Consider the following 8,393-nt stretch of genomic DNA (forward strand, 5'->3'; position numbering starts at 1 on the left):
AATTACTGATTTATTTTACATTAAACAAATCCATTACTTTATGAACGTGAATTATGTACACATTTTGCATTTGTACTTCTGTAAAATGATTTCAATGTGCTGGTTAAAACTGTTATCTGTGTACTACGTCAGGTTGAAAGATAAGACTTGTTTATTCTGCCTTCTCATTCAATTCATATAAGTGAACTGAAACGCAGTGTGTAAGTAAACCACGCCATGTTGCTGGGTTGGTCAGATGGAATACATTAAAATCAGTAGTGAGCGACAATATTTGATTCATTATAAGCACTGCATAGCTTTGTTTGATGAGATTGAATGGTTTGTTATGGTCTTGTAAACAAATATGTACTAAAAGCTGCGAAGAAAAAAAAGAGAGGAGTGTTGGGCGGTAACAGTGACGCTTATTCATATCGACAAAAGTTCGTAGATACTGTTTTAAGAAGAATGACGCCATTGATAGTGAAGCAAATCGAATATTAGTTTCAACTCAGGTAATGTAGCAGGAGATACGGTCAGTTCACTAGGCTATAGTGTAAGGTAAGTGTATCTATTTTTCTATGGGTAGTTCACTTGTTCTAAGCAGAGGCATCGCTAGGCAATGGCACACGGGGCCCGTGCCTTAATTCTACTTGACAGTCTCTCGAATCCTCATTTGGTGTCTTGAAAAATCAGAATAGAAAACCATGATCGATGTCATACTGAAATGCCGAGAATGCCCGCGCCTATGGGCCTGAGCCCCGAATTTTTTTAAGTACCTAGCGTCGCCTCTGGTTTCAGGTAAAGAATTAGAATTTGTTTCTTGTAATTTTTAAGCAAAAGGTAAGTAAGTAATTTCCTATTATTCGGAAATTGGAACAGGCTTGCGATTTGAAAAAAAGCCATGAGCTTTGCTGACTTACAATCAGCTTTAGTTTAGCAGCTTAGAGTTTTTCATTCAGTATAATTCACTGATAACACTTTTCTCAAACACTAAGCCTGTTGCAATTTTCAGGTTTCCTAGTAACTTATATGTCTCTTCTGAGCTCATTACACTGTAGTGTGAAGTCACACCAACTAGATCTGTTCAAGTAATATTACAGAAAATAAATAATATTTCCTGATAAATCACTTGTCAGTTCCCAACTAAACTGTACGTGAAGTCATACAAGCGAGATCTGTTCAAGTAATATTACAGAAAATACATAATGCTTCCTGGTAAACCACTTGTCAGTTCCCAACTAAACTGTACGCGAAGCCATACAAGCGAGATCTGTTCAAGTAATATTACAGAAAATACATAATGCTTCCTGGTAAACCACTTGTCAGTTCCCAACTAAACTGTACGTGAAGTCATACAAGCGAGATCTGTTCAAGTAATATTACAGAAAATACATAATGCTTCCTGGTAAACCACTTGTCAGTTCCCAGCTAAACTGTATCTGACGTCACACCAGCGAGATCTGTTCATGTAATATTACAGAAAATACATACTGTTTCCTGGTAACTCACTTGTCAGTTCCCAACTAAACTGTATGTGACGTCACACCAGCGAGATCTGTTCAAGTAATATTACAGAAAATACATAATGCTTCCTGGTAAACCACTTGTCAGTTCCCAACTAAACTATTCGCGAAGCCATACAAGCGAGATCTGTTCAGTAATATTACAGAAAATACATAATGCTTCCTGGTAAACCACTGGTTTCATTTGATTGGCCCATTTCAACAGATATTTTAGGTCAAAATAATTGAAACAGTCAGTTCAGAGTTAACGCTAGATATAAGGTTAAACACGTTCTTCGATCAATAAGCGGACTAGTTTAGTCTCCAAATTGTTACACCATTAGTAAATGTCAGCACTAATTAAACATTAGAAGTATGTTTCTAATAATAAGTCACGAATTGGAGTTCAAGGATTTCATAACTTCTGGTAAGATAAACATGTTCTAATATTCTTGATCAAAATTAATTTTGGGATTAAGAAAATCAAGTGGTTCTCTTAATTGATATCATAGATATGAATACATTTCTGTAATAATTCTGTCTCTCACCATACGTTCGTAACTCCCTCTTTTCTGAACATCTGGGTTGTTTTCTTCATATCCGAATTTCTATATATGTACTTTCAATGTTTGTCTGTCTATTCATCTGTCAGTAAAGAACTAAGTTGTTTTCGAGTTGAAGTACCTGTGATAGAAAAAAAGAACAAAATGAAAAAAAAGCTTTCGGACATTTTCATAAGGCAAACTGCAATATTTCTAAAGAGATGTAGAGAATCAGTTCAAGTGTTAAAAGCTGTTCTCTATGAAAATAATGTTTCTAGCTTCCAAGCATTAGTCTAGTTCTGGATTATTCAACAGGATTCGCTCTTTGTTTCATTTCTTGGTGTTCCCTTGGATTCTACTTTGATTCCACGTTATTCGCCAGGATTCTCTCCTTGTCTGTTTCCACGTTGTTCTCTAGAGTTCGTACATTGTCTGGCATCGAGATATTCATCTACATTTGATTTTTCTCTGATTCTACGTTATTCAACAGGATTCATACATTAATTTTGTGTTATTATTTATAATTTGTATATTATTAGATCCCACGTTAGTTACTTGACAATCGTGTTTTATATTGATTTAGTGCAGGTTAAGTTTCTTTTTTCAGAAAACAGATATATATGTATATATATTATGATCACTTAAGTACTAGACCTAGAAAAAAATTGTTACCAAGCTGTTTTCGGTATCGTTGGAACCTAAATTTTGAGCATTGAATCCAAAATCCGCAAAAATTCGCTTTAGTGAAAAACAAATGTATATATTCATATTATCTAATTAACTGTATACCGCATGAGGTCTTTAAGATTTAGTACGTATGGGAGTTTGAGGGTGGATTCCTGAAAGATAGAAACGTGTGAAGATAACATTCAGTTTTGGATAATGTTGACTACCACTAATCCACTCTGAAAATTTAGTTTTGGTCAATTATTAGTTGCCCATGTTCATTTGATGATGTAATCAGTATGGCAACTAGAGTAAATCTTGTTTAACCTATAGTTCAGTTAACAATTTTTTTTTTCTGTGCCACATTGCATATCTAATGTACCCGCAGCCAACCCCCTTCATAGCTTATTTATAAAGTGTGGAAGATAAGTTTTTCATTATTTGAATTCCATTGCAGACATCTAAAGAACATTTATAAGATTTAAGTCTGTTTCTACTGTCTTGTTCTTCATAAGAAAGTTTGTTTGGTTATCCTTTGAAATGATACATTGCTTGCTGTCAAAAAGAAAATAAAAAGAATCATGGAGGTTAAAGTAGTTTTTCAAAATGAATCCAGTCACGAAACTGAACAAGGAAGTAAAAAAGCCTTTGAATTTGCATAAGTCGAGCAATCTTATGGGTAACTTCAACAACAAGAAAAATATAGGCTATGAAAATCCAGTACCATCCCTCTTACCCTTTCCATTTGTCCAAACTCTCCTTCTCGATTTTTGGAGCTAGAAGACAAGAAAGACTTCCCCCACCACATTTCTCTTCTACAACTTGCTGTTCTTTGATTTTGCAGATTCTCTAACATTATTTTTCTATAATTAAAAAAAAAAAGTCGTGCACATTTCCACAAAATAACTTAATTAATTTTTACTCTTTTCAAGACGATTCATGGTATCAGACTTACCAATGGTAAACTATTTTTGTATTCCCGTGGGTGCAAGAAAAAAAAAAGTAAAAAAAAGAAAGCGAGTTTAACTAATTTGCATATAAAAAGCGGATTTTTGGATATATTATAGAGCATACAGTTTTGGTTCTAACGAAACCAAATACAGCTTACTGCCTTTTTTTCCGTGTAGGCCCTATTTTTACAGTACAAATTATACAAGGTCGGTCTATGAATGAATAGTATGATGAATGAAATTCACATCAAAACCGAGCTTATTACAGCCTTGGTTATCCATGCTTAGTAAAGCCTTGGTTATCCATGCTTAGTACAGCCTTGGTTATCCATGCTCAGTACAACCTTGGTAACCATGCTTAGTACAGCCTTGGTTATCCATACTCAGTACAGCCTTAGTTATCCATGCTTAGTACAGCCTTGGTTATCCATGCTCAGTACAACCTTGGTAACCATGCTTAGTACAGCCTTGGTTATCCATACTCGGTACAGCCTTAGTTATCCATGCTTAGTACAGCCTTGGTTATCCATGCTCAGTACAACCTTGGTATCCATACTTAGTACAGCCTTGGTTATCCATGCTTAGTACAGCCTTGGTTATTCATGCTTATCACAGCCTTGGTTATCCATGATTAGTACAGCCTTGGTTATTCATGCTTATCACAGTCTTAGTTATCAATACTTAGTACAGCCTTGGTTATCCATGCTTAGTACAGCCTTGGTTATTCATGTTTATCATAGCCTTGGTTATCCATACTTAGTACAGCCTTGGTTATTCATGCTTAGTACAGCCTTGGTTATCCATCTATTTCTGACTAATTAATAAGTCGGACGACGATTATTATGTGCTCGGACTGTGAATCCGAAAGTTCAGAGTCCACGTTCCGTTGCTGCATAGATGCGGAACACACTTTGGATGTGATATAAGACTGACATTCAAACCCCACTGTTTGATCGGATAAGAGAGCCGAAATTCGGTGTTGGGCGCTGTTGACTAGTTTGCTTTATTCTAATCAGTTCAAAATGATTCGGCTATTCGCAGATAACCCTCGTGTAGTTTGGCGCGAAAATTCTAAACAAACAGACGCTAAGTGCACATTACTAGCATGACCTCCAACACGATGATCCACATTGATCACGTTAAATGTTCACGTTATCTACATTTACTCCGTGAACAGCCCTGAAGTTTTTGCTTTTGGTTAAAAAATAGTCCGGTTTCATATTTGCTCTAACAACACTTTTTGGCAGTGGTAAAAACACGAAATTTGAGAGTGAAAACAATAGAAGCAGATAGAACTACGCTATCGCTTATATTTTGTTTTTAGCTGTCACAGAAGCATAAATAAATGATGAGACTTATTATATATTTATATATAAATATCTTACATTCAGAAATAGAAAGTACAACACTATCGTAAAAAGCAAACCATAAACGCAGTTATTTAAACTATATCTACTGGCTGTGCATAAATATACATACAAAAACAAAAGATACGGATGGATATACATAAATACAGGCAAAGGACGGATTTGTTTTGTTTAGGATTTCCCACAAAGCTATACGAGGACTATTTGTCCCTAATTTAACAGTGACAGACTAGAGGGAAGGCAGGTGGTCAACTCCACCCATCGGCAACCCTTGGACTACTCCTTTACCAACGAATAGTGGATTTGACCGTCACATTATAATGCCTCCACAGTGAAAAGGGCGAGCATGTTTGTTGATGGGGATTCGAATCCATTACTCTCACATTGCAAGTCGAACGCCTTAACTACCAAGCAAAGCCAGGACGCCATATAGGAAGGGAAAGATACAGATGGGTATACGTAAATATGTTTATAGGAAGAAAAAGATACAGATGAGTATACGTAAATATGTTTACAGGAAGGAAAAGATACAGATGGGTGTACGTAAATATGTTTATAGGAAGAAAAAGATACAGATGAGTATACGTAAATATGTTTATAGGAAGAAAAAGATACAGATGAGTATACGTAAATATGTTTATAGGAAGAAAAAGATACAGATGAGTATACGTAAATATGTTTACAGGAAGGAAAAGATACAGATGGGTATACGTAAATATGTTTATAGGAAGGGAAAGATACAGATGGGTAAACATATTTACGTATACCCATCTGTATCTTTTCCTTCCTAGTTTGGTATGCATAAATATATAGATGGATATATAAAAATATACCATCAGGTGTTCGGCGTGTAATTTTAAAAGTAGTCAACACCCTTCGTTTTTTTACTTATTTTCAGTCTCTGATTACTGTACTTATATATACTGTTCAAACCCCAAATTTAATGTATGCTTATACGCTGTCAAAAATTCGTCAATGAGTTAGAACGAATTATCGGCAGGAAACAATAATGCAGTGCTAGTTATACTTGAAATATTGAAAGATTTGTATATTTGCATGATAATATTTTTAGCTACAGAACATAATTGCCTTGTCAACATTCCAGAGGTGTAAGTAACTTTTGTATAATAAACCTAATTACAATCCAAGTTTCAGAAAAGGTACTCTGTATATAAGGTTAAATTCCGTTAAATTCCATGGTGTCTCCCCGGCTGAAGTTTCTCGGATCAACATCAGGAGATGTCTCATCATTTGTTCGCTATACATCTAGGTCGTTCACACGACACTACCCCTTGTTCTGCATTCCAATGTTCACTAACATGACTACTGGCGACCCCAAACGGCTGTTTCCAATGTCAAACTGCTCTGAAAGCAGACTTTCCCATGCAGTACTGCGACCTCGGTGTTTCAAACCGACGTAGCAAACCGTCTTTATAGTAAGATTTTACTTAAGTAGATTGACATTTATAGAAACTTTGTACCATAAAGACTTTTATTTAGAATTTGTATGTGAGTCAGCGTTGGATTGATGGTCAGCCAAGTTCTAGCGATCAATGACACAAGTGACTGCATGTATTGTTCAGATGTAGAACTGTTGACGTGGTAAGTTACATATTTAACGCAATACTAGATTGCTCCAACGGCACGTTGCATGTTTGACACAATATTGTTAATTTTATGCATAATTTCAGTACTTTAAAGATAACTTGGTAATAGAGTTTATAATTTTAATAGCTTGTTCCACAGGTCATTGTAACAATTTTATTCGATAGTTATTGCATATAAGTTTACTAGTTTTGTAAAGTATTTGTTGTCTTAACCTTAAGAAATTTGTATATGAGCAAAACAACGATATACGATAAACAATGCTTTATATTTAGGAATATTTTTAAAACGGTTTGAAAATTTGTGTTTGATTTATTTTTGGCATTTCTTCTAGTGAATATTAATATTTTACACATGTTATTAAGTTATTATAATCATTTGGGAGTCGCAACCGTTGAAAATAAGACAAACATCAGAACATTAAACAGGTGTTTTCCGCATTTCGCCTAGTCCTCTATATTTAATCGTTTTTTATCTTTCACTACATTGGATTGTAATCATTTTTGTTTTATTTTTGGCAAATACTGTTTGTTATTGGTTAATATTGCTCATTAAAATATAATACGTGTCTATTACACAAATAATGTATAGAACGGCGTGCTTTGATTGTTCGAACTTTATGAAAAGTTAAATTCAAAAGAAAGTTAGCCAAGCAAAAACTGTACTACTTAACACTGGACGAGGTTTTACATAAACAAAAACTATACTACTGAACACTAGACGAGGATTTACATAAACAAAAACTGTACTACTTAACACTAGACGAGGTTTTACATAAACAAAAACTATACTACTGAACACTAGACGAGGATTTACATAAACAAAAACTGTACTACTTAACATTAGACGAGGTTTTACATAAACAAAAATTATACTACTTAACACTAGACGAGGTTTTACATACACAAAAACTGTACTACTTAACATTAGACGAGGTTTTACATAAACAAAAACTGTACTACTTGACACTAGACGAGGTTTTACGTAAACAAAAACTTTACTACTTGACACTAGACGAGGTTTTACATAAACAAAAACTGTACTACTTAACACTAGACGAGGTGTTATATAAATACAAAATGGACTACTTAACACTAGGGAAGGTGTTACGTAAAACTGTACTATTTAACACAGATGAAGATGATACATCATAAAAACAAATTATTTAACAACGTCAATGTGTCACATGAGTATGAATCAACGGAAGTTGTAACTTTCAAATCAAACAAATAATTAAAATACATTTTACAAGTACACGATTAAAAATGCACTTCTTAATACTAAACAAGGTATAACATGTATTAGTTAAAATAAATCACAATATCCTCACGAATTATTTAGGTTTCGATGGGTTTCTGCATGTATATATATATCCACAGGTGAATCTTATTGGTACTTTGGTGAAACGTTTGTACACAAAATCACAGGTGGTTTTATATGTATAAACAGATAATCAACTTATCTTAAGTTAGATACTCTGTGACGTCATCATGCTGAGTGGCTTCCACCATCCAATTCCAGTGTATATCCTATTGTTTCACGAACACATGTGGCATGGAACTATATCACGAAACTCCCTTTATCAGGATTACATCAGATTTGTAAAAACATTGCTGTAAACTATTTATGTACCAAATTACTTGTGGTTTCATGACTTTGTTGGTTACAGAGCTCATAATAATATATGTTTGTTTTTTTAATTTCGAGCAAAGCTACACAAGGGCTACTGCGCTAGCCGTCCCTAATTTAGCAGTGTAAGACTAGAGGGAAAGCAGCTATTTA

General features: G+C 34.4%; 1 protein-coding gene across 1 annotated transcript in view; it reads left to right on the plus strand.

Moving 5' to 3' along the window:
- The first annotated feature begins 220 nt into the window (after positions 1–220).
- LOC106459231 (plakophilin-4-like) overlaps positions 221–8,393 on the plus strand; it is a 38,544-nt gene continuing 30,371 nt past the window's right edge. Inside the window, exon 1 of the mRNA XM_022385683.1 lies at positions 221–491. The gene's annotated coding sequence lies outside the window, so the exon portion shown is untranslated. The remainder of the gene's footprint in view (positions 492–8,393) is intronic.

This window comes from Limulus polyphemus, unplaced genomic scaffold, assembly GCF_000517525.1.
Source record: "Limulus polyphemus unplaced genomic scaffold, Limulus_polyphemus-2.1.2 Scaffold579, whole genome shotgun sequence".
Classification (NCBI taxonomy): Eukaryota; Metazoa; Arthropoda; class Merostomata; order Xiphosura; family Limulidae; genus Limulus; species Limulus polyphemus.